Source organism: Gouania willdenowi, unplaced genomic scaffold, assembly GCF_900634775.1.
Source record: "Gouania willdenowi unplaced genomic scaffold, fGouWil2.1 scaffold_431_arrow_ctg1, whole genome shotgun sequence".
In the NCBI taxonomy this organism is placed as follows: Eukaryota; Metazoa; Chordata; class Actinopteri; order Blenniiformes; family Gobiesocidae; genus Gouania; species Gouania willdenowi.
This window is the reverse complement of record NW_021145193.1, coordinates 130,067-158,023: the sequence shown is the minus strand read 5'-3', so window position 1 is coordinate 158,023 and position 27,957 is coordinate 130,067. Positions and strand designations below refer to the sequence as shown.

Here is a 27,957-nt window from a genome sequence, read left to right as displayed (position 1 = left end):
AACTTTAGATTTACACCGTCTGAGGAGCCATAAAACTACATTAAAATGTCCTATTGCACTTGAATGCATCACTCAGTTCACATGACCCCACGCGGAGGATACAGAGTCTTCAACAGCCAATCAGAGGCTACGCAGGTCACGTCCAGCCTGTCAGCTCAGAAGTGATGCGCATGCGTGTTGTTCTCCTGGTCTTTTACATCCTCGGACGCCAGAGTTTAGCAGCTACGCAGCGGAGGAAAAAAAGACGGAAAGAGGAGAAAATACGCCAGTTAAACGGAGAGAGAGTCAGTGCACTTACCTACTGGAAGCCTGGAGGCAAGACCAGATGAAGGAGAGACGGAAAACGTGGGTAAGAAGAGAGCTAGCTGATACTTAGCATTAAAGAGAGCTAGCTGATACTTAGCATTAAAGAGAGCTAGCTGATACTTAGCATTAAAGAGAGCTAGCTGATACTTAGCATTAAAGAGAGCTAGCTGATACTTAGCATTAAAGAGAACTAGCTGATACTGAGCAATAAAGAGAGCTAGCTGATACTGAGCAATAAAGAGAGCTAGCTGATACTTAGCATTAAAGAGAGCTAGCTGATACTTAGCATTAAAGAGAGCTAGCTGATACTTAGCATTAAAGTGAACTAGCTGATACTTAGCATTAAAGAGAGCTAGCTGATACTTAGCATTAAAGTGAACTAGCTGATACTTAGCATTAAAGAGAGCTAGCTGATACTTAGCATTAAAGAGAGCTAGCTGATACTTAGCATTAACGGCCATGCTAGTTCTGTGTCTCACAGGCTAAAGCCACGTGCCTTCCCTGCAGCAGTCGCTATGACAACGTGTTATAAAGGCAGATCAAAGGTGAGAAACATGGCTCTGTGGCTGCTCTGGTGCTATTTTTCTGTTGTTCTGTTGCTAAAAGGAAGTAGTAGCTCTATAAAAGTCTTTAGGATGAACTGAGATAAATAATGATGCAGTGTTTTACACATGTATATACTGAGTTTATTATTGTCTGCTGATGTATATATATATATATATTAAAAAGTGTTAAAGTTCTAAAAAGTATTTTAGAGTGAAATTATATTTTATAAATGCAAAGTGTTGAATGACTTTATTTTAGCTCAACTGTGAGTTTAAGTATGTTAAAGGGTGAGTGTGGTGTGGTTCCTCTCACACTAGTAGGCCTATAGTGTGGGAGAAATTAAGTATACTACTTTAATACCTCTGAACTACATTTTTATACTGTTTTATGTATATATGTTATTCTGATTTTGATATGGTTATGATATTTTGAATGTAAATGGTTACTTAGCATAATTATTACTGGAATGCTGTTCACATAAGCAGTTAGATAGTTAGTAATTGAATGTTGTACAACAAAACCTGAAGATTTATTATGTTATATAATTGTAGATTTATGTGTGGAGTCTGATGCATTTTTGACATTTACACTTTAATGATGCATCAGAGTTGATTTTAATAGATATGACCTTTTTTTTAGGTCAGGTTTTTTGAGTGGACGAGAAAGTCCAAGGACCAGGAAGAGATCCTGGTTGAAAACTGATGGTGAGTAGGAACCTGGAAGAGAAGACACCTACACGTACACACTCACACATACAGTATATACACATCACCCTTCAAAGAAACTTTAAGAACAGCTGCACCTGCAACTATTTTCATTTTTTAAGGCCCAATGGACAATTCCTATTTTAGTTTGTTTAGTGTGCACACTTTTATTTTAGTTTTGGTATCTGAATCATTGTAATAATACATGAGTTGCTACTCAACAGTTATTCCTTGTTTGACTCATTATTGCTGCTCATCCATAGAGCTCCTAACCAATCTGGGTTTGCTGATAATTAGTCCAACTTGATATTACACTGTAATAACTTTTATCATTCATAAATTGGGTTACATAGGCTATTCAAGTAAAAGTACTGTTGCTTGATTAAAATTGTATTCAAGTAAGTCATACATGAAGTACTGAAATACAAATAAAAAGTAGCTCAATTCATTCCACTTGCATACAGTAAACATCACATGTATAAACATAAAAAAGAAAAGACTAAATCTTGCACAATTAGAACAAAGGCATCTGTATAAAATAAAAGCTTTGTCACAATGTACAATTCTTTTTTAAAACAAAATAACACCTATGAATTCAATTCAAAGCAAAAACTATTCTCAGGCTCTATGTATAACTACATTTATAAGCAATAAAAGTGTGAAAATAATAAATATTCAACAGTTTTGACGACATACATTACGTTTAATCTGGTTGGTCAATTTAATTGTTGCCTGTTCATTTCATTTTTTGTAGTTTCACTATATACGTTTATCATTTTAAAACAAAAAAAAATCATAATTTACTCGGTAACGGTTGGTGAAGAAATGTAAAGAATTACTGATTTAGAAATATACTCCTAAAAGTAAACGTACCCATAAATGTAACTCATTTACAGTAACGCGAGTACTTGTAATCCATTACTTTCACCTCTGTTTATGCCTTAATTACCATGACTCAACAAAGTGTCGTCTTTAAAACCAAAAGGTTGTCAGATCTTTTACAATATTTGTGCATTTTTGTATTGTTGTGTCTATACACGGAGGGAGGAGCTAAAGAAGAATATCTGTTATTGTTTGTCAGGCCAACAGTAAAATGTGTTCTATCAAGACTCACTTTATAAAAAGATCATATTTGCTCTCAGGCTTTCAAAGTGTACTCTTATCAAACTCAGGTTATCATCAATTCCTGATTCAAAGCTAATATGATCTCAACCCTGTTATGAGTTGTTGTTTTACTCCTTTTAAATAGTAAAAGGACACGAGAGGTTGGTAAGATCCTTTCTTCACTAAATATGGACTCACTAGCAACATCTAGTGGACACATTCTGTAACTACACATGTCACAGATAATTGTGGCCATTACATTTTAAAATGACCAATTTACACTTCAGATTATCCATGTTCAATCATAACTCAATTATGATTCAGTGACCAGCATTTTTACGGTTACAATTAAATTATGATTGTTTTTGTATCCCCTGAAAGTCAATTATGATTCTCAATTAGTAAAGTTCAATTACAATGAATCACAAAGTGGTAAAGTTACAGGCCTGTTATTTTGTATGTGTCTGTGTATGTACCTGTGCTGCTCCAGCATTTAGACAGAGCCACAGGGCTGTAAAACAGTGTCAGACAGTCTCCAACAAACTAAAAGCAGCCTACGACCAACAACAGGACAGTCTGAAATGAAAACTTAACAGACAAGCTGAGACAAGTTCAACATAAGACACTAACACAGACTACGATTGTTACAGCGGTGCATCCTGGGAGCTCACGTCCCATATCAGAGGAGATCTGGTGGTGCCTACAGCCAACACGCCTGAGGAGGTGGGATGGAAGAGCAGCAGCTCCAGCCTGCCAAGTCCTGGATGCAGGGTGAGGTCTGGACTGCTGCTGGTCAGGATCACATAAACACCACAGCTTCACCTGAATACAGACACAAAAGGAGAAAAGTGGTGTTCTTAAAGTGTCATTATTATAAAGGCATTAACAGATTGTATTCAATCTGTTTTTAAATGTTGAAGCCACATTATTTTATTTTTTTTACATCAGTGCTTTACAACATTGGGGTCAGGACCCTGGATTTTAAATAAGGGCCCCTGAAATGTCTAGTAATTGATCAAAATAAAATAATTACTGATTAAAACACAAATTTTGAACATTAATTAATTATTATTGTTTTTGAATATAAAACAAAACAATCTTAAACAACTGTATTCTATCAATAAATATGAATCTATCCATGCATCCATCCATTTTCAGACCCACTTTGTCCTATTTCAGAATTGCGGGGAATTATAAATATTAATATAAAAATTAAATGCAGTTTTAAATAATCTAAATCTGAGCTGGTAAAACGTGTCACCAATCCTGACTGCTCTGTATTTGCAACAAACATGATGGAAAACGAATTCTAGAAAGAAAAAAAAGTCTTTCGTGTCACCAGAGACTCATATCAAAATGAGGTCACGACCCAAAAAAGGCTGGGAACCACTGTTTTAATAAAACAATACCCTATGGTAGTGTGAAGAGAAAATATAAAGACTTTGTAGATGGTGGGATGTGAAGTTTACATAAGCTCAATGATGAAACCAAACTGCTGAGCTGAAATCTAAAGTCAGCACATTCCTGTCAGTCAGGACACAAAATTCCCACAAGAAGCCGTTGAAAAATCTAAATGCAAACACTTGGTTGTGTTTTCAAAGAAAAGTGTAGGATAAAAATCAATAACAAATCTTGAGGGAAGCGACTCAGTGTTTCATCTGCAGAGCATGTTGCTAGGAGACGTTCATCAAAAGGGGAAAAGTCCATATCAGTCACTAAATCTGACAAACAGGAGGAAAACAAAGAGATTTACCAGGACTTTCTAGTGTTAATATTCTTTCTTTACAGAGTTCTCTAAGAATTTTAAAAAGTTACCAGAATGACAGGAAACCTGGGTGAGCGACCATTGTCCGTCTGAACTGGGTCGGACTGATGTCAGACCCAACACGCCTCCACCTACACACAACACAATTTTTCACATCTGGTTTAAAACAAAATGCACGTTTAATAGGGCTGAACGATTAATTGCATTTGCGATATTATCGTGATATAAAACACGATTTTCTAATCGCAAAGGCTGAATTATTTTTTCTTGTCCTGTAAAGTTCAGAGTGTTTAAGAAGTACAGTCTGTTTACATGTTTACATGTTTCATGACACGTGAAGTTAGTTAGATGTGTTGAAGAGGTAAAGCCACAGATTTGTTTGCTTTATTGTTGTAATCTGTGCTTTAAAATGTATATTTAATATTTATTTTAAGTTTAAATAAATCTGAAATAGTTTATTATGAAACAGATTGATTTGTTGCTTGTGTTCATTGAAAAATACATGACAAGAGGCCTTTGAAAGTATAATCTCATATTAAATCACAATATTGAGGGAAAAAAATCCCAATTAGATTATTTTCCAAAATCGTTCAGCTCTAATGTTGAGGCTAATATTTCTTTCCCCCTTTAATGATAACATATGACCCTTTATTTCTGATAAATGATTCATGTTTATCATACAGACTAATGCAACACTTGAGTAAAAAGCCTCAGTAGTCTGCATGTGTCAAAAATGAGAAATAGTATATAAATAATAATAGTTTTTGGCTATTTAATTAAATATATATTCAAGTTCTTATTTTATTTGATCTAGTTTTAAATATAAAAAATAACAGTAAAAATTCTACAAAAGTAATTATTTTATATAATTTATCTTATTCATTTATCTTTGTCTCTGATATTAAATATGATGTTATCTGAATGAACCAAGTTTGATAATAAATTAAATTATATTGCTGTGGGTCAAAATCAGTGTAAGACACTTTTAAAAGCTTTTTTGTCTGCTCAGCATTAAAATCCACCAGTTTGGAGCTGGCTTTGATGTGGTTGATCCAGTCCTACAGTTAAACAAGAATGGAATTTAAAAAATAATATTCAAACAGGAATAAACATGCAAACCAAAAACAGAAAAGCCCTTTTTTTTTAGTTTCACAGCTGCATTGATAAGTTTAGACGCTTTGGAAAGAGAAACATGTTGAGGAAGAACAAATACCGTTCTCTGGATGAGTTTACAGACGCTGTGACGTCCTACATCAGCTTCTGTGAGGACAGCTGCATTCCATCAAAGACCAGGGTGAGTTATAACAATGACAAACCCTGGTTCACAGCTAAGCTCAGAGGGCTGAGGGCAGACAAAGAGGTCGCTTTCAGGAGTGGAGACAGAGCCAGGTACAGAGAGTCGAAGTACACGTTTGAAAAGGAGGTGAGAAAAGCCAAACGTTTGTACTCAGAGAAGCTACAATATCAGTTCTCTGCAAATGACTCGGCTTCTGTCTGGAGAGGCTCAGGTAAATTACAAACTACAAGCCCAGAGCCCCTGCTGCTGCTAACGACCTCTGCCTGGCCAACAGTCTGAATGAGTTCTATTGTAGATTTGACAGACAATGGGACAGACCTGACTCCAACCCCCCTCACACTTCTGACCAGCCTCACTCCAACACCTTCACCCCCCACATCAAAGCTACAGTTTCACCACAGCTGCTTACAGAGGCTCTCTCCCCTATCTTCCCCCCCTCCTCCCCCCCTCCTACAGAGACACCTTTCTCCATCAAAGAGAGAGATGTAAATAGACTTTTCAGGAGACAAAACCCCCGTAAGGCTTGTGGACCGGACTCTGTCTCTCCCTCTACCTTAAAGCACTGTGCTGATCAGCTGTCTCCAGTGTTCACAGACATATTTAACACCTCACTGGAGACATGCACCGTACCAGCCTGTTTTAAGGCCTCCACCATCGTTCCTGTCCCTAAAAAGCTGAGGATCACAGGACTTAATGACTACAGACCCATCGCTCTGACATCTGTGGTCATGAAGTCCTTTGAACGCCTCATGCTCTCCCACATCAAGGACATCACCGACCCCCACCTGGACCCCCTGCAGTTTGCCTATAGATCCAATAGGTCTGTAGACGATGCTGTAAACCTGGCTCTCCACTTCATCCTCCAGCACCTGGACTCCCCAGGCTCCTACGCCAGGATCCTGTTTGTGGACTTCAGCTCTGCTTTTAATACAATAATCCCAGCTCTCCTTCAGGACAAGCTTTCCCAGCTGAACGTGCCAGACTCCACCTGCAGGTGGATCACAGACTTCCTGTCTGACAGGAAGCAGCACGTGAAGCTGGGAAAAACCATCTCTGCTCCCCGGACCATCAGCACTGGATCTCCTCAGGGCTGTGTTCTTTCTCCTCTGCTCTTCTCCCTGTACACCAACAGCTGCACCTCCTCTCACCAGTCGGTCAAACTCCTGAAGTTTGCAGACGACACGACCATCATCGTCTCATCGCTGATGGAGACGAGTCCGACTACAGGTGGGAGACAGACCGGCTGGTGTCCTGGTGCAGCCAGAACAACCTGGAGCTCAATGCTTTAAAGACAGTGGAGATCATAGCAGACTTCAGGAAGAACCCAGCCCCCCTCACCCCCCTCACCCTGGGAGACTCTACAGTGAGCTCTGTGGAGTACTTCTGCTTCCTGGGGACCATCATCACTCAGGACCTCAAGTGGGAGCTGAACATCAGCTCCCTTATCAAAAAAGCTCAGCAGAGGATGTACTTTTTGCGGCAGCTGAAGAAGTTCAGTCTGCCAACAAAGATGATGGTGAACTTCTACAGCTCCATCATCCAGTCCATCCTCTGCTCCTCCATCACCATCTGGTACGCTGCAGCTACTGCCAAGGACAAGGCCAGACTACAGCGTATCATCCACTCTGCAGAGAAGGTCATCGGCTGCAATCTGCCCTCCCTCCAGGACCTGTACGCCTCCAGGATTTTGAGGCGTGCAGGAAAGATTGTGGCCGACCCCTCCCACCCCGGTCATAAACTGTTTCAATCTCTCCCTTCTGGTAGGAGGTTTCGGTCCATCAGGACCAGAACCTCCAGACACAAAAACAGCTTCTTTCCCTCTGCCACCATCCACATGAACACACCCCAAGTCACCCACTGAACCCCCCCCCCCCCACCCGATCACCACCTCCACCAGCTTGATACCTGCTGCACTGTATATATATATATATTTATATTTATCCTATTTATCCTTTATTCTCTATCTATCCTTTATTTATCCCTCATCCTTTATATTTATCATTATTATTATTATTATTGTTGCTGGGTTGTTCTTTGTTGTTTTGTTTTTATTTCTTTTATTTCTTTTTGTTGCTTGTTTTGTGCACCAACCACCAAGTCAAATTCCTTGTACTGTCCTCAAAACTGTACATGGCAAATAAAACATTTCTGATTCTGATTCTGATTCTGATACCGTATGTGTTGCACAGCAGGAAACATTTTAAAACAACTTTCACAACTTCAACCACCAAAGTCGACAAAATGACCTTTTATGTGTCTTTCTGTGGATGAGGGTATTTATCTGAAGAAACGCACTGTTTTTTGGATGCTGGAGTCAAATACCTACAAATAGGGGCGTGCATCTGACGATAAAAAAGATTCACCATTTAAACGTCACGATACAATATATGAAAATAATAATTCATTGTATTTCTTTCAATTTATTATTTTTAAAAACTCATATCCTGATATATCCCCATACTAGACATGACAAAACATCATGATAAATCGCGATATCAATAATAACAAATTTCACCTTTTCAAGAACAAAATGGTATGGAATACATTTTTTTATTTTTTTGAAACTTGCAAAAACAAGTAAATGGTAACTAACTGTAATTCAAGTACCAATATCAAGTGGTATGTTTGTCAAACTATCATATTACATTCTTCAAAAAAAACAAAAAAACATGATTCTGTTAAGTTCTTAAATTAAAAAAAAAAAAAAAAAGTAACCATATACATCTATGAAAGTAGAGATGTACCAATATAATTTTTTAAATTATTTTTTTACTTCCGATATAATGAGGTTTACTGACACCTAGTGATTGGGCGTTTACATGCTATGCATGTTAGCACAAATAAATGTTTTTTTTTTGTTAAAAAAACATAATTGAAAAAAATTTGGACATTTTTTTTTGCCGAACGATATGATAATCACTCGATGAAATATCACGATAAATCTCTAAATCTCTTTTTTTTTTTACACCCTTGCAAAGCAAAGAAAAGCCTGACACTATTTACTAAAGATGAAACGATATAGATTTTTTAGGGCCAATGGTGCCAATACCAATTTTTTTTCCATCGACCTTAGCCAATGACCGATACGGACTGACGATATTCTTGAGCCAATATTTGGAGCCGGTACTACTTTTGCTCCCTCAATTTACATCATAAAAATTACACAATGATGATAACAAATGGTACGAGTCTCAATTTTCTCAAAAAAAGAACATTTTTGAGCACTCGGGTCGTAACAAGTCGTAACACACACACAGTGCAGATAGAAAGCAGGAAAAACATGTTGCAAGAAAGAAAATTGCACAATAAAGACAATAAAACAGAATATATACATATACAAAAACTAAACATATACAGTACATACACATACTAGAATTACTGACTGTTGTCAGTGGATTAGCTGCCAATGTTCTGACTGAATCATTATTATGATGTATTATCGTCATGTACAGAACAAAATAACATCACTACGTTCTCTGTTAAGCCCTTAAAGAATAAATAGAGTAAAAAAATAACAGTACAAAAAATAAATAAAAACAGAAAAACAACAGTAATATAAATAGAATATATACAAAATAATACAAATCTACAAAACAATAGTGACAATAATATCACATAAATAGATATAGAGTGCAGGAAGGGGCAGAAAGTGCAAAGAGCATAAATTATTTTTTTAATTATTTTTCAAATTAAAACACCTGACCACATACATTCTCTGTCAACTGTATTCTTATCTTTCACTTTTTTATAATATTATATAAATCTAGTTCAAATATAAAGCTTTATGAAAATATCTGAGCTGGTGCATGTAATGTTTTCAATAAAACATCTGAGATGATTCTCCACTGGCAAACTCTGCCATTTAATGTACAAACAGGGATGACGTATATCAGTTTATATGCAATATAAGTGTAGATACCAGTAGAACTCAGGTCTAGGCTGACACCTAGTGGATGGGAGAGCTAATGGAATCTACAGGAGTGACTGCACAAATGGCTTTTAAAAATGACTAAAGTGTGTCTAATATCCAATATATATACTGTATATATAAATAAAACACCCTAAATATTGACCAGCAGGTGAGAAATGTTTGTAACTAAGGTGAGTAATAATAAAAATAAAAAGTCTCTCTCTCTATATATATATGTATATATATATATATGTGTAGCGCCTATATCACAATACTAAATATTATGCTCTGCACAGTTCATTTAGTCGACTAGCCACACACACACACTTTTCTATTGCAATGCATACTTTCTACGGGCACTGCACTAGTTTATATAAAAGTGAATAATTAACTAAATAAATGCAGTCTAACTATCTACATGAGCGTTTCATTGTGGACTGACAACAAATTAAACCGACATGAAGCATAAAACAAACGCTATGCTGCTAAGCTAGCTGATAAGTAGCATCACATCAACTACTAATATTTCATGTACGTTCAAGCAAACGCACCAAACGTCACAAACTCATTCCAGGCATTTAGCTCGTTTGCTCTTTGTATCTTGTGTATAGTTGTTTTAAATGAAGTAGAATCATAAATAAAAGCTATTATACTTGGACTAGCTTAGCTCCAGGCTAGCACGCACTCATCTGGCAGTCCTCTCAATGTCAACGCTTTACCCGCTCCACCGCACGACAAGGTCCCTCCAAGCCAGGCTTTCCCAGCCCCAAGTGTGGAAAAGCTTGGTCTGGCTCCATGACCGGAGCAGACAACGGCTCCAACAGCCCTGCGAGGCCCAGCGGCCACGACACCTGTGAACAAGCGTGAGAAGCAGCGGAACGCCATCATTCTGCACTGCTGCTGAGGGCCAGCCTGCGCATGCACAACCTGAGTGGGTGGGTGGGGTCTTGTTCAGATTCTTCTTCTTCTTCTAATGGTTTCCGGCAGGCTGCACACTAAATAAGCGTTCAACAGAATCGCTCCACTTTAGATGATCGAATAGAGGTTGTTGGAGACACCTTTCAGATTCAGAAACTTTATTTATCCCTAAGAATATATCGTCCAAGAAAACATGAGAATACGATATAACATGGGAGACAATGACAATGCCTCATCGTTTCATATCATGTGCTCATGTGTGTAGACTACGTCACTTCCTTCACTCGAAATCCTGACGTCAGAGCTGCTGGGACTTGATATTTGATTGTAAACCGACCATATGACGTTTGTTAAATATTTTAATCTTACACATGTTTTGTGGTGTTTCAATTGTTAGTTAAAACTACAAAAAAAAATGGATAAAAACAATTATTATACAAGTAAAAAAATAAAAAATCAAGTAAGTGACGTAGTCTACGCCCATTAGATAAAAGGCTCAGTCAGCGATACTGCACTGTACTGCCATATGTACTCTGTTATTGTTATTGTTTAACACTCAGCTCTATCTGTCTCAGAGATATTTGCTCCACGGACACACACACACCTGTGGGAACCGGGTCACAAATCAGGTTCAAATAAACTCAAATCATATTCAAGTAAGCTTTCAAATCATAATTACTAAACTTGGCACCATGCACTTTAACTGAATGAAGTGAGGTTTAGCTGATTAGTTTGAAGTAAATAATATTTGCATTGTAATATTTTAAATTTACTTGCAAATTAAGTGATATTTCTGAATAAAGTAAGAAAATAATATTTATGTTCTACATGACCTGTTTTTAATATTTATTCTATTTTTTAAAATGTTCTTGTTTAAATATGTGCATTTCATCATGTTTTAATGTTGAAACCCAAAGTAAATTCCTACAAATTTGCATAAATTACATCAGGACATGAGTTTACTCTACAACTCATGTTTGAGTGTTCCTGGCTGCTGCAAACTTTATTAAATAACATGTATTGCTAGTTTTTACTTATGTATTTGTTGTGCTTTTTTTAATTTTCGTTATAGTCACTATGGCAATCCAACGAGTGTCTGCAACCCTTGGCAATTTAGTGAAAGACGTCTACAACAAGGAAGGCTGTAATTTGCTGCAAAAAGGTATTATATATTTGACAAACTTACAACTACCGCCTCGCTGTATGATGCGGACAATTTTATTTCATTTTCACAATCTGGAAGTAGTCGTTAACTGTCTATTTCATTGTAGCTTTGGGAATGACGAAGCCTTGTGTGAAGCCTGTAGCCTTGGAGAAAGCGATGAGTTCAATTTCTCACATACAGAAGAAGAAATATAAATATATATTTGCTTCAGTATATTAACACAGAGTTAAAGACAATTTAGACAAATACATTATCTGTAAAATGTGTTCATTATGTGGCATATTCTGTTAATATTAATGCTAAATCAAATTCTACTGTTCAAAGAATAAATAAACTTGTGATGTTTGTGTCGCTATCATTGAAACTTTATTACACATATCATGCATTTTCTCTACAAGCTTTTTTTCTTTTCTTTCCTGATATTGTCCATCATGTTTACAGCAGGTGAAAACATTTGAAGAAACTAATGCTGTGTTCAAGTTCACACGATCCAAGACCAAGAAATGCTCACCATCAGAATGCACCGAGACCAGTGAGACTTTATTTAGTTATGGAAAAAAATCTAAATAAATAAAGGCTCAAAGCCAGTTTTTAGGATAATATTCTATGTTTACACGCTGTTTTTCATTGTAAATGTCTGTTTGAATGCTTAGCAAAGAGTCAAAAATGTAAACTCTCACTACAAAATGTCACAATACGTATATTTCCCCTCTTGGAATGAAAATAGACAGATGACTACACATTCACTTGTGTTTTGGGACAATATCACAAACATTCCTACCTGTAAAACAGATGACAAAATATCTAGTAACTAGCAATCAGACAGGAACTCTATTGTAAAATCTCGTGCTACGTAGTCTTTCGTGATTACGACGTAACGTTACCTTCTATATATACAGTATATACATAGATATTTTCATACATGCACAAATAAAAATGCTCGATCCATGCTAAACATCAAATGTATGTATTTTAAGATGCAATATGGATCAAAGTGTGCAGGCCACCCTCTTGTGGCCATAGTGAATTTAAACAAGACCATAAAGCTGCAAAAGCTGCTTGGAACGATAAATATAATTTTGTTATAACATCAATAGATCAATAAAAAGGTATTTATTTTAGGGAGTGAGTGATAAAACCTAAAACAGGTATTTAGGATCAACGTGTCTAAAGTTAAGCCCAGTTTTATCTACAGTCTAAGACATGTCAGTGCATCGTAGACCGATGTATGTGCAAGAACCACCACTGCAAACCCAAGGGCTGCCCCGGACTCAAGGATGCAGCCAGAATAACAGGGAGCCCAGGCCACCCCCCACAGCCAAGCAGCCCCCCAGACGCCCCCAAGACACCAAGCCGAGAGGCTGCCACCGCAGAGCAACTCTTCATATTTCTGCTGCCACAGAGAGTTCATGGTGAAATAACGTTTCAATCGGATGTTATCAAGGACCTTGGATGTTATTGCTAAGAGTAATGGTTCCCAGAAAATGTAAATGTTTGGTGCATTGCATTGTGGGTACGCAATGGCACTACAGGGGATACTTGAGAGAGAAAGAGAGAGACAGTGGAAAATTAACAGATAAAGTCAGTCTTGGTCGCACCCCACGTACAAGATGACCAGAAATGATAAAAACTATAGAAATAAATCTATTCAGGAGCCAATAAATGAGTGTTTTTCAACTAGATTTTTGAAAATGTTTATTATTCTCTTTAGGGCGCCAAGCCCGCGGGGCCAGGGGACCGCGTATGTCAGCATACGCGGTTCCTAGGACCAGCGGTGCTAGGAACCCTATTGTAATTTTAAGGATTTTTATTATAATATTTATATTTATTATGTTTCCCCCGGTAAAAGTGGTGCTGCAGGCTAAACCGTGCAAGGTAGGGCGATGCCCTTTGAGGGTTGGGTCCAGAACACCCCGCGTACCGTGGACGCAAAAATTCACATATGTCCGCCATTAGGTGGCGCTACAACAAAGGTCAACGCGTTTTGGCCAATAACTCCCACACCGTTGGTTGCAAATTTAAAACCTTCATATCCACAGATTCGTTGAATAGCACTGAATCACCTGGGCTAGGCCACGCCCATTTCTGCCTAGACTTTTCTTGGAGCAAAATCGCAAAAACTGAAAAACCTACTTTTTCGAACTCCTTGGGGTTTTGTCGAATCAGCGTGAAACTTGGCACGTAGAGTCTTCAGTTGGACGTAATCTCCAGTTAACCCTATGAGTTTGTTCGGGTAAATTATGCGCAAATTATTAGCAAGTAAAGTTTTCTAGCTATCTATAAAAATGCAAACTGGCACATATCTCGGTCAAAATAAATGCTAACAACACCAAATTTGAGATCCTTAGTTGGCATGTGACTGTGGGTATGCACCAAATTTGAATGATGTAGACCACTAGGGGGCACTACAAATAATTAAAATTTATATCTCTAAAATGGCATGACCAATTTTTACCAAATTTGGAGGGTATGATCTTGGGTCCCTCCTGAGGCGATATCTCAAAGTAATTCGTGATTGGTCAAAGTGGGCGTGGCTAATGACATAACACATAAATAAACATTTATTTCTGCTGATTTATTATGTTGAGGGCAGTGAAATTTACAGGGTAGATATAGAAGACCACACAGACCACCCATACCAAAAATTGCGCCACTAGGTGGCGCTATAATTGCAAAAACATTTTGGCCTTTAACTTTCACAATTTAATTCACATCTTCATAAAAGTCATATCCACATGTTCCCTACATAGAGTCGCATTTTCTGACATAGGCCACGCCCACTCCCACAGCACATTGCTCTTTGTAAGTCACTACATATCAAAAACCTACTTTTTCAAATTCCTCTTTGGGGTTTTTGTCCAATCAGCGTGAAACTTGGCACGTAGAGTCTTCATTTGGACCTGATCTACAGATCAGCAAAAATTTTTGTTCGGGCAAAATATGCGCAAAATATTAACGAGTAAAGTTTTCTAGCTCGCTATAAAAATGCGAACTGTTGTATATCTTGGTCAAAATAATTGCTAACACCAAATCTGAGATCCTTGGTTGCCATGAGACTGTGGGGGTATGAGCCAAATTTGAATAAATTAGGCCTCTAGGGGGCGCTGCAATTATGAGAAATTTATATCTCCTAAATGGCACAACCGATTTTTACCAAATTTGGTGGGTATGACCTTGGGTCGCTCCTGGATCCGTATCTTGAAGTTAATCGCGAGTGGTTAAAGTGGGCGTGGCTTATTACTACATAACATAAATAAACAAACCTTTATTTCAGCAGAAGTAATATGTTGAGGGCTGTGAAATTTACAGGGTAACTAAAGAAGAGCACACAGATCACCCATACCAAAAAGTGCACCATTAGGTGGCGCTATAATAGGTGCAAATACATTTTGGCCTGTAACTTTCACATTTTAAATCACATTTTCCAAAACTTCATATCCACCTGTTCACAGCAAATGGCACGTTGGCCTGTGTCCTGACGCTCGCCACGAGCCCGTCATCCTTCGTGACGTACTTTCAGGGGCTCCACGAAACTTGGGGGCCGAGTCGCACGGGAAGGCTTGGCCTCCTTTCATAACTGCTTGCAGTTCTAGTTATTTTTATTATTAGAACACACAATCTTAAACATCTGTATTTCTATACTTTCACTTTGTGAATGTAGTTCAACTAAAATGCAATTATTTTTATTTTTTTTATCTGAGCTCAAACATAATAAAAAAAAACTGTCTAGTTAAAAAGACATGTCTTTGGAGTTGCCAGAAATTCTTGATATCAAAATGGGGTCATGATCCAACAAAGAAAATCATTTTAACTGTTATGGCCCCCAAAGTAAATGAACAAAATGACTATAAAAATAAAAAACACAAAAAAGGACATCAAAAATACACAAAACGGCAGCAAACATTACCGAATTACTCCAAACATGCAAAATTAGAGAAATTACACAAAGCGACAGGAAAAATACACAGTTTATCCAAAAAACAATACAACTACAAGTATAAATGTACACAAGGTTCAAGGTTCTTTATTGTCAAATATGCACCATGTTAAACATACAGCACAGATGAAATTGCAATCCCCCCCCAACCCCCAGTGCAAACCTGCAGTGCATAAAAAGAGCACTTAAAACACAAAAACACACAACAAACACACAAAAAAACAACTAGCAATACTATACAACAAATAACTTAACTAAAGACATTCGGACAACAAATAACGAACAACAGACAAACGACAGACAAGGCACTTGTGAGTGTTCCACCAAAAATGCCAGAAAAGAAGTTAAATGGTAAACACGACTTACAGTGATGGAAATATACACAGAATAAAAGAAAAATGCAAATGACAATAAAAATACACAAAAACAACAAACATTTACCAACAAAATACACAAAAAAGGCATACACAAAATGATGGAAACAATTGATAAAATTACAACACAAAATGACTCCAAAAACACACAAGATCAAGGAAAAATACACAATGTATTCCAAAACAAACACAAAATACACTAAATGAGCAAAAAATATACAAAATGAAAACAAAATAAATCCAAAAACACACAAAACCATAGTTTTTTCCAGTAATATTCCTCAGATTGGTCATTGTTCTAAATGCTGACATGAATATTGATAATGTGGCCATCAGATCAGATACAATCAAGCTGCCCATTTCTGCCTTAACAGAAAAAAGTAATTTTGTTTTCCAATGAGTTCAGTTTTAATGAGAAAATGCATAATTAAAGCAACAGAAAGGCAGTTGAATCCTTTGCAGCAACAAACATCTGCCTCCAAACATGCAGGCAGGATGTGGAAAGTATGAAGAAGAAATAAATGAATAAATCCAACCCAGAGCTCATTGCATTCATCAGTGTGTTTCTGTTTCTCTGCTGGACGATGTGCAGAAGAAAAGAATCAGGGCCTGGTCAAGTCTGACAACACGGCAGACAGACGATCCCAAACTGTGGAGGCAGAAATTCAATGGAAAGTAATCTGCTGAAAACAGAATTTCAGGCATCATGTGGAAAAACCACCACTGAGTCCAAATTTACTAAGTTAATAGAGGTTTACATAATACCTGGCTGAGGCATAACATCCTGCTAAACAGGAGCTAATCAGATCACTAGTAAAAAGTTAAAAACAACACAAAAGTATCATTGTACTAACAGGAATATAACCTCTATTGATTGTTTTGTCCTAATTTCATCATTTGCACAAAGAGTCACTCACACATCGTGAGTTTCCTGCAATCTGTGTGGCTTAAAAACCACAAATGTAATCAAGGCAGCGTGCCAGGTGTTCTGTTGGCATCATGAGAACCCTAAACTAGTGGTTTCTGAGCTATTTCTGCTTATTTTTAACTCTTTTGAGCCAGGAAATCAGTCGACGTATATGGCAGCACTTTGGTCATGTTGTGTTCATTCAGTGTTAAAGCTACAACTTGATTACGGAGTCTTTCCAACTAAAGATATGGTCTGCAACCTGATTTTCAGAAGGTAAACTAATGGATTTTCATGTTTTAGTGAACACAGTGCCTTTTGTGTTACAACAGGAAATATAGAGCAGACTTATGTAACTGGGGGCCTGTGGCCCTCGGTCTAATTTTATGCGGCCCACAATTTAAATGTACAAAATGACAGAAAAATACACAAAAGCAAGAATACATTAGAAAATACAAAGAATTACAACATTGCAGGAAAATACAGTAAAAGACAAGAAAAACAGAAAACAATCCAAAAACATGCAAAACTACAATAGAAATGCACAAAATGTACAGAAAATGACAACAAAGGAACACAAGAAAAACACCAAAAAAAAAATCAGTCTGCAAACCCACAGTGCCTGAAAAGTTTTTAACTTTGAGATTACGACTTGTTTGAATATTTACTCTCGTTAATGTTGATGAAATTTAAAACAGAAACTAGAACAGTTTGACATCATGTTATTTTCCTCTGTTAATTTATGTTCAGGGGTTGTGTTGGAATGGCCTATTATTCATGTTTTTTTTTTTTGCGTTTAATACTATAATTATATATATTTATACTCAATAATCCTGTTAATAAAACATATCTTCAGTCAGGCCAACTTTTGTCAAAGCTATTTTCAGGACAAGGACGAACAATTCTCTATTTTTTTTACTTGTACTTGTTCTACATTACCTGTTTTTATTATTTGTTCAACATATTTTATTTGGTGTCGTTCTACCTCACCTTTGTTAATTCAAATAAATGTTCTTTTTTTTAAATTGAGACTTTACTGTACCATTTGTTGTCATCATTGTGTAATTTTTATGATGTAAATTGAGGGAGCAAAAGTAGTATCGGCTCCAAATATTGGGTCAAGAAAATCAGCAGTCTGTATCGGTCATCAGCTAAGGCTGATGGAAAAAAAATCGGTATCGGCCCTAAAAATCCATATCGGTCGATCCCTACTAGGAGCAACAACATTGCTGCCCACTGCTCCTCAGAGAGGGGTTATAAGCAGAGAACTAATTATGTGTATGTACTAGGCCTGGATAATTTATCAAGAGTCAAATTATATTGAGATTTTGGCAATATAGAAAATTACAATATTACTTTTAACAATAAATTTTTATTTTATAGCTTATTTTGAGTCTAAATACTAATTTTAGTAGTTGCTGTTTTCGGTACTTCTCAGAACATGAAAAGCACTGTTTGATGAATTGCTGAGTGAGTCCTAATCCAGACTTTCCCCTAAACAAGCCATACTACCCAACTCACTCACACATGCTGTCCCTTAGAGGAATAAAAGACAAAGGTGGCACATATTGTGCAGCTATTTGTTAATAAATGTGTCTGTGTCACATTTTGCATCACCAAATTTAACCCAATATGGTTTATGTTTGACTTGGAGTTAAAAAATATCCATATTTATATCATATATCACCATTTTGAAAAAAAATATCAAAATTTGAGTTTTGTTTCATATCGCCCAGCCCTAGTACCTGTAAATATATGACAATAAAAGCTGATTATTATAATTCATGATATTTTTTCAGTTCAACGGGAGGCTGAGGGTGTAGCAGTGTGGCTAACCTCCCTCTTGCCACGTGCGATTTCAACAACAATATCCTTTAGACATATAAGTTCTCATAAGCATATAAAATGTAAAAATAATAATAGTATTTGGCTCTATTAACCATATTTAGCATGTTTGGTGCAATTTTAGTAAATTGCTATGAACAGGAATAGGTGATGAAATGTAAACGAAACGGAGAAGCGTAACGTGACGCAGAAATATGTAAACCTTGGAAGAGAATTAAGGAAATGGAAAATCGGAGGTCCTAGGTGTGTTAATGAGCAAACATACCGTCAGGGAGCAGCGGCAGACTCTCAAAGACTTCAGCAGGCTATAGTGTGAACTATCAAAAGAGAAGGAAAAAAGCGTTAATCGTTTTTAAAATAACCTAACAGCACTCCAGCACGTTAGCTACATTAGCGCTAGCAAAAAGGCCTGAGTCAAGTAGCTCGGACACACCAACAGATTAAAATGGCAAAACAAAAGCTAAAACTTAGTCATTAATCGACTCATAAGACAAAGTTATGGATCAGTATGGCCAGAATTACGTGAGTAAAAGTAGTTTAGGAGGATATACAATAGCATGAAAGCTGGACTTCACTTACCGATAGCAGCAGCCAAATGACCTCAGTCCAGGTGCAGCGCCGATGAGAGAATTCACTGATGCGTTCAAAGACAGTCGGAAAATACCAATATTAATGTATTATGGATCATCAATACACGCTGTATGAACATTTAATGGCTGCTTAATGTTGAACATGAATTGAACAGTTTATAAAAACATTTTATAAAAACATAAAAAATATGTTTGTTTTTTTTCTGTCTTTTAAATAACTGAACATAAAGTTGTTTTATTACTGTAATGTAAATAAATGTATATTACAGGTTCTCAACCAGTGGATTGGTAAGATTTTATCAAGGCCCAATTAAAGTAGTTTTATTTTAAAGATAATTATTTATTTTTGTGCAGTTTTGACAAAACAGGTGCTTCTCATATCTCATATTTAACTGTAAACATGTTTAGGATGCCTATCAATAACACAATAAAACATCATTCTTTACACTTCATCATATATGTACATATGACTAATAAACATTAAATAAAATGTCTTTAGATGCTTGTAATGAAAGACACACCATTTTTTAGGATTTAAATGTACAGTACTGAGTAGAAAATAAAAACAGAAATAATGCAGGTTATGCTGTGACCCAGATAATAACTCATATCTTTATATATATATACTCTACAAAGACACTAAACCTGTGTCAGCCTGTGATCACTGTACACACACACACACACACACACACACACACACACACACACACACACACACACACACACGTTTAGCAGTAATGAAATGTTTATTGATGGATGATGGACAGAATGCTGGATCACTACCTACTGCTGTTTTCAGGAGGTCTTGGTAGCTTTTCTTCTCCTGCAGCTCAGCTTGTGATGTCCATGCTGAACTAGCAACAAGTTCAGGCTGCTGCCACGCAGCAAACTCATTCTGATCACTTTTAATAAGAGGGCTGTTCCTCTGATACCACACATTTACAGCTTTTTAATCACATACTATGATACATTCTGAAGCCAAACTGGTGATAGCTCAACAACTTGTGTTTTTAATCAACTTATCAAGTCTCCCCGTGACCCTGAAAAAGGAAGAAGTGGGTCAGAAAATGGATGGATTATCAAGTCTATGAACAAAGCCTTTTTCTCTAATGTTTGAAAGCTGATGAAGCAATGATACTGGTCTGTAGTTAGAGCTGCTTATATTAACACTCTAATACATGGAACACTTTCACTGTTTGATTATTTATTACAAATAAACCACTTTGGAATGATTTAGTGAAGACATATTTCTATATATTCTATATTAATTCATTAAAAGTTCATTTCAAAGCAATATGTTGACATTTCACGATGTATTTTTTTTTTTTAACAATGTGAACTATTTATTTTTAATCTACAGAATGAAAAAACAATGAAGATAAAGTTTTATTGACTCGACTTTTTTAGAATTCATCTGTGTTTCTTGCTTCAACTATCTTAGACTTAGACATGTGATTAACCTGGACACACCTCCACTCTGAGTCCACATACAGGGAGACTCCACCCCCTTTTAATCAGTGCTGTTCATTGGGAATAATTCATATCCTTCTAGAACCAAAACAGGAACTCTTTCACTGTCTCAGATGTTGATACAACACTACATTTTAATAAAAAGCCTTATTAATGTAGGAACAATCTCAAACTAAAGAATTCTGCACTTGTTTGACTCATTTTATCAGAATTTGTCAGAAAGACATCATGACTGGATGTGAAAGCAGCATTTACTCTAAAAGTCTATTTTTAAACTCCTTCAGCTTCACTAAACAATCAGTTTCCAGAGGAACCTTCACTTCCTGTTCTTAGATCCATCCAGTGGATGTTCTTCTCATGGGAACCATGTGTGTTTGATGGAGGATTATGTGCTCTCCAATGAAAAGCTCTCCCTCTCTCTGACATGTTTCTCTGTTCAAAGAAATCCAGCACAGACAATAACACGTCTTTATTTAAAGGAACAAAGCTTCACTGGACATTTGATATCATTACATTTACATTGATTCAAACTTTATGTCAGAAGGAAGATTTAAGAAGAACTTTAGGATTTATCATGGTTACATAGAACATTGTAAGTTCTAAAGAAAGGCTGGACAGGCTAAAGAACAGATTAAAGAACATTTCAGAGTTAGAATAAATCTATGAGCTGTAATCACAGAGTTGATAGAAATGTAAATATGGTGATGAAATGGGAGTGTTTGGACACTTTGGGCTCCCCTTCCCCTGATATTCATTCAGCACACTGCATGATCCATTCACAGGCTTTAGGCAGGGTTTCCCTGTCAGGAACCATTTCATCACATTCACTTCAACTGTAGAAAAACATACTTTATATAAAACACATCACATCTAAAATCAAGAAAATACTATTATGTGATGTATTAGATACTCATTTAAAACTCATTACAAATATGAATCCTTTATAAACACAGAGAAAAGAAACAGATTCAAAGGTACGTGATGAAGATGGTCTGTATTAACACAGCATGTATATTCATCTGATTATTACATCTACTGGAATGTCACTAGTTTTATAGACTAATGATTATTATGTACAGTATACAAACACATGGACATCATAGACTTACATAGAATGTGTGTCAAACTCAAGGCCTGGGGGCCAAATTCGGCCCTTTAGAGCATCTAATTCAGTCTGCAGGGGAAAGTAAAAATGATAAAAAAACATGAATTATTGTGTAAATTATAAACTAATTCAGCTTTAGATATCTCAAGTCCTCTAAAAAATGAATAATTTTAAAATAACTCCACAATATTAGCAGTGCTCACAGGTTTCCTATGCTGACATCACATGATGGGAGTTATTTTTGAACTCAAAGTATCTCAATTTTTGAAAGTTATGCAATTTTTCTTAAATTATTCTACAAAATGTTGGAAAATTAAAGTAAAGTTGCTCATTAACTATGGCTGGTTTTTCTATAATCTGCGGCCCTTTGAACCCCAAACTGGTCCATATTTGAACCCTCAACTAAAATGAGTTTAACAGCCCTGATATAGAATCTGTCATTAGTGTATAATAATAATAATAATAATAATAATAATAATAATGTGAATCATTCTTCATATACATCATGTATGAACACAGAAGCTATAGAATGTATATCCTGTATAGAAAGTGAACAAAGGGAAACTTCTTCCTGCTTCCTTTCCAACTGATCATTGTATTGATCTTTTCTTTCAGACCACACCTTCAAAGATCAACAACTTCCTGAACTGTTGGTGTCCATTTTCCAGCTGACAGCAGGTTTATGTTGGAATCCTGTGCAGCCTGATCTCTGGGTTCTTCAGTCCAACACTGGAACCAGAAGGTGTCGTCACCATCCGTGTGTCGCTGGGATCTGAAGATGATTCCTGCTCCATGTCTCCATCCACACAGAGATGTGAGTGGAAATGGATATTGGCATGTTAGCGCCCCCTACAGAGTGAAGATTATTTAATATGAGACAAATGTCCTATTGTAGCACAGTTTTCATAGCGTGTTTCACTGACAGGGTTCAAAGTCACTGCAGATCATCTAGAGAAGTGGGACATCAAAAGAGATCCATGGATTTTTGTTAACTTTTACAGTGTTTGTAGGGCAGAGCCGTGAATCTTGGCAATTTTTTTCCCCTTTTTTTTTCTGAATACATATAATGGCTCCAAAAAACATACATTACAGAAAAATACACCAAACAAAAAAAAAATAGATTTGTGAAAAAAAAAAAAAAAAACACATTTATCATGCACATGTCTCATAAAATTAAACAAGGGAAATTGCACACGCTTTAAATAAATTATTTTTTTATGAATGTAGAAAGTGAGAAACTTCCTTTACTTCTTTTATCAATTAATTAATCTAAATCTAATTTTAAATCATATTTAATTTGCAGAATACCATACCAGATACTTGTTAAGCTTATTTTCTACAATGCTTGTCCAGCTTGAAAGAACATGGATGGAACACAAGTAAGACGTGAGATCAACTCAGCTTTTAAAAGTTTATTCAGTTTTGTTGTAGGTTTTGTAGCAGGTTTAAAACCTTAAAGAAAAGGATGAAAAAGAGAGAAAGGAAGAATGAGTTCTAATCAAATGTTTTTAAAAGAATGAACCACCTGAGCTTTTCCTATTTTAAACATTTTATTTATTAAATAAATTAATTTTCTGCTATTTAATAATTAATGTTTTTAAATCAACCTACAATGTTTAACTATTTCTATTTGTAAAATTAAATCATGTGCTTTGCTGTACAAATTTTATCCATTTTAATTAAAGTCTAACTTTTTAACAATGTATTTTACCCATAAACTTATTTATTAATTTTAGTATTTATGTAAACTTATTTATCTGAAACTCTTAACCAATATTTATTATTCTTAACATATCTGTGATTTTATTCTTCATTGTTTTAACCTAAATTACACTATGAAATCACTATATATATATTATATCAATTGGATCAAATAGTACCTTAATGTATTTTGACTAAGATGTCACTAAACAAACAAACTGGTAAAGCCAAACACTTTGGCTGTAGAGTTAACTTACATTTGGGTCAAAATACATATAAACATGGAATCAGCCTGTGTACTTTAACATGACCTATATTCTAACTTAAATACGTGCTTTTAGGAGCTTAAAATAAACCATAATAATTCAATAAATCTGAAGACACTCACTAACAACATCTCTGAGCTCCTCCACTACATTATCTGAGAGTCCAAACACACAGGTGTGATAGATTTTCAGTCAAAGTAGTAGAAGGAGGAGCTTAGACCTAATACTTATGTTGGGGCTCCATCTAGTGTCTAATTGTAGAACTACATCTACACCTGACCTCAGGTGAACGCAACGGAAATTCACAGAATTGGGTTTAAACACCGTCACTGTGAGGGAAAGAACATTTTTTATGCAGAAATGTCCTTCCAACTCTCTTTGTAGTCGTTTCAAACACCACCTAAACACCGTCTAACCTGGTAAAAAACTACACAAATCATCACTGACTCCTACATCAGAGACACCAGTGTCTGTTTAACTTTAACATGTCTGTGAAGCTCTGTCTGTTTCTCATAGCGCTGCTGTGCTCCGTGAAAACATGACTCAGCTTTAATCAGCTTCACTTGATCAGAGCTACAGAACATCTGGATAAAGTTGTTCTGTTGTAGACCATCAATACCAGAGATTGTAGAGTATGAAACATCACAGATTATTGATAACTTCTGATACTGTAAAATATTCTAGCCTCTAGTGGTGAAAAAACACTTCTTACACGTGATGTTTGCACATTTAGCTTTGTTTAATCATTACGTTCTGGAATGATGTCATCAGGATCATTTAAATGAGGTTAATTTAAATTAAGTTGATCAAAACTTAATCAATAAACCTGATCAGATTCAGTAAATCATTGATCCCTGAGGGTAAATATAGTGACATTAATGCTGTTCTCATACATCTTTATATGACATGAATAATTAAAAAGGAGCAGTCAGAATAATCCATGTCACTACAACTTATATCTACCTTTTAATTGTATTTTACTCATTATTTTAAATTACATTTTTATTTTTGACATACATTTTTGTTCAATTATAGTTTCCTTTTTTATTAGTTTTTATTTTGTTTTCTCACAGTACAACTTATATCTTCTTTTTAATTGTATCTACTTTATTTTTCATTCATTCATTCATTTGAGCAGCATATTACAAACTTATTTTACATAACAAAATTAAAATAATTGTGCTCAAAAGGAATTAAGGTTTCTTTTTAATTTATTAGTATTTTGTTTCCTTACAGGAGTTAAAAACTAATATTTTCTGAAATAATTCATTAATATTTCTAAAAAACGGAATTTTAAAAAATTGATGTGGAAAACAGAATTTGGAAAAAAAAAATGCTTTTAAATGTATGAAATCTTTTTAAAAATTGTAAATCAAATCGAAATATCTGTCAGAAAAATCGCAATTAGGTTTTTTGTGAAAATGGTGCAGCCCTAATTAAAACACAAAATGCATTGAAGCTGTGATTACACCGTTTAATTCTATCAGAGTAATGATGTTTATAACGTGGACCAAGTACAGTTGTGATGTATTAAAGGTCTGTGTTAATGGAGGGCTACATGTAACTACAGTGTCTAAGTGACACACACACATAAAACACACTTACTGCTCCATCAACTCTGTAGTGCTCACATGTATTAAATACAGACGCTCCACGAGTCCACAGACAAGTTGGTCTGTTTCTAGACAAGCGTGCACTGACTGCGTCGTTTACTCACGTCTTTATAACATCATGTTTGGTCAGATTTTTGGTGCATCACTAATTAATAATGTAATTATTACCAATAAATTATTCAAAGGTCACTCTATTAACCTGAAAACCATAAACTACCTTTATCAGGTCTGTCTCTAGTTACATTAAATTCTAGGATAGATCTGCATAATGATAATAATCATCTTACTAGCACAAGCTAAAAATCTTTTCATAAATGATCTTTTTATGAATATAGAAAATGAGATGTTTCCTGTACTTGTTTTATAAATTAATTAATATAAATCAAATGTTTAATCGTATTTAATTTGCAGAATACCATACGATATACTGGGTTCAAAACATCAACACGATCATTTTTAAATGAAAAAAAGTTATATTTTTAGTTGATTATTATCATATTTTAGTGTTTTTCTATATATATATTTGGTGTAGTAGAGGTGTGTGTAGATGTGACCTAATAAAGACTGTCAGTTATTTTCATGCTACGAGAGTAATTTTTTTTAAAAAAAGTTCTTGCTGATTAATGACAGTATTTAAGGTTATTTAATCAATAAAAACCATCAGAAAATCAGAGTGTTTTATTATTAATATCTTTGCTGTAGTGGATAGAGAGAGATATAATACAGACTGTTGGTTGTTTTCAGCCTATTACAGTAACTGTTAAAGAAGTCATTTTTAAGTTATTCTATTTTTTATGATTATTTACAAATAAAAATGATTTAAAAACCATTAAACAGTATTTTATTACCATCTCATCTGTAGTAGTTAGAGAGGGACTTAATACTGATGATCTGCTGTTTTCATGTAGTTGAATGATATTTGAATAAGTTAATGATAAATAATAATGATTATGTCAACGACAATTCTTCAAAAAACAGAAAAATATGTTTTGTTAATATATTTGGTGTAGTAGATGGAGACCTACTACAGACTGTCAGTTGTTTAGAGCAGTAATTCTCAACTGGTGGGTCAGGGTTTCCTCCAGTGCTCTATAGACCTGGGGGCTTTTCTTGCACCCCCCTCCCCTCACTTGTGTATTTATTTTAAATGTGTTTTCTTCATGGTTCAATCATTTTTTTCATACTGTGGATGGAGCTGAACATTGTTTTTTCATGAGGAGTGGTTCATCTACCTTCTATATATCTGTGCTCAGAGCTGTATGCACGTTATGGACGTGATTAGCAGAGATATATCATCAAGAACTTTCCCACTGGTAAGAATAGTGTTGTCAAAAAACTAAATAAAGTGTCAATACCAAAAAGTTAGTATCGGATACTATACTTTCTCGCAAAGGTATCGATACTAACAGCACCATGTCCATCTCTTAATATATCTATGGTTCATCTCTAGTTTTTTCCCCCTCACCTGTTTCAATTGACAACTTCATTCGCTGCTGCAGACATAAACAGACACACGTGAAGCCCCTCCCCTCAGCTGCAGCTGAACACCAATAGGGAACTATAAATCACGGAATCGACCAATGAAAACGGTTAAACGCAGAAATGGACAGAATCAACATGAAACGCTGTCACCGTGAGGCAAGGAATGTTTTTTTATGGGGAAATGTTCTGGGGAGCACTGATAATGTGTGTACTAGACCATCAATACCAGGGATTGTAGAGTCTGAAACATCGTAGATTAATGATAACTTCTGATACTGTCAAATATTCTGACCCCTAGTGGTGAAATAACTGATGCATCCTTGCCTCCATTTGTTTTTGTGTAATCATTATGGTCTAGAATGATGTCATCAGGACCATTTAAAACTACACCTCTAATGCCTTTTTAACCCGATTCTGTCCATTTCAACAGTAGATTCCGTTTTTTTATTGTTTGATTCTGTGATGCCATCACACTGGATTCTATAGCGCCCTAGTGTACAGTGCCTCTCGAAAGTACTAATACACCTTGAACTTTTGCACATTTTGTCAGGTTTACAACCATAAACATAAAGATTTTATTTTGAATTTTTTACTGAAAGTTCACACACAAGTAACAGACAACTATGAAGTGAAAGTAAAATGATACGATTCTGTTATTTTAAAAATAGAAAAGTGAATAGGCATCCATAAGTATTCATACAGCTTTTTTCTGAGTGCATTAAATTGCCTTTAAAACATTCCTAATGACTGCTGAATGTTCACACCTTGCCCTAATAATTAAATAGAGGCCACCTGTGTGTAATCTACTCTCAGTATAAATACAGCTGTTCTGTTCTGTTCTGTACATACGGCATTAGAGGTGTAGTTTTAAACTGGATTAGTAGTTATATAGTATAGTAGTATATAGGTCATGAATCTAAGTTAGAAACAATACAGTGTGGAGTCCCTCAAG

General features: G+C 35.6%; 1 long non-coding RNA gene across 4 annotated transcripts; it reads left to right on the top strand.

The window, feature by feature from the left end:
• Nucleotides 1-206: 206 nt before the first annotated feature.
• Nucleotides 207-12,536, top strand: LOC114460352 (uncharacterized). Of its 4 annotated transcripts, none has more exons than XR_003673589.1 (5): nucleotides 207-345; nucleotides 1,492-1,556; nucleotides 3,311-3,431; nucleotides 11,623-11,712; nucleotides 12,157-12,536. It is a non-coding gene; the product is annotated as an uncharacterized LOC114460352 (long non-coding RNA). The 4 variants fall into 4 exon arrangements; XR_003673588.1 differs by having other exon boundaries at nucleotides 207-349; nucleotides 1,497-1,556; XR_003673587.1 differs by having other exon boundaries at nucleotides 207-349.
• The last annotated feature ends 15,421 nt before the right edge of the window (nucleotides 12,537-27,957 follow it).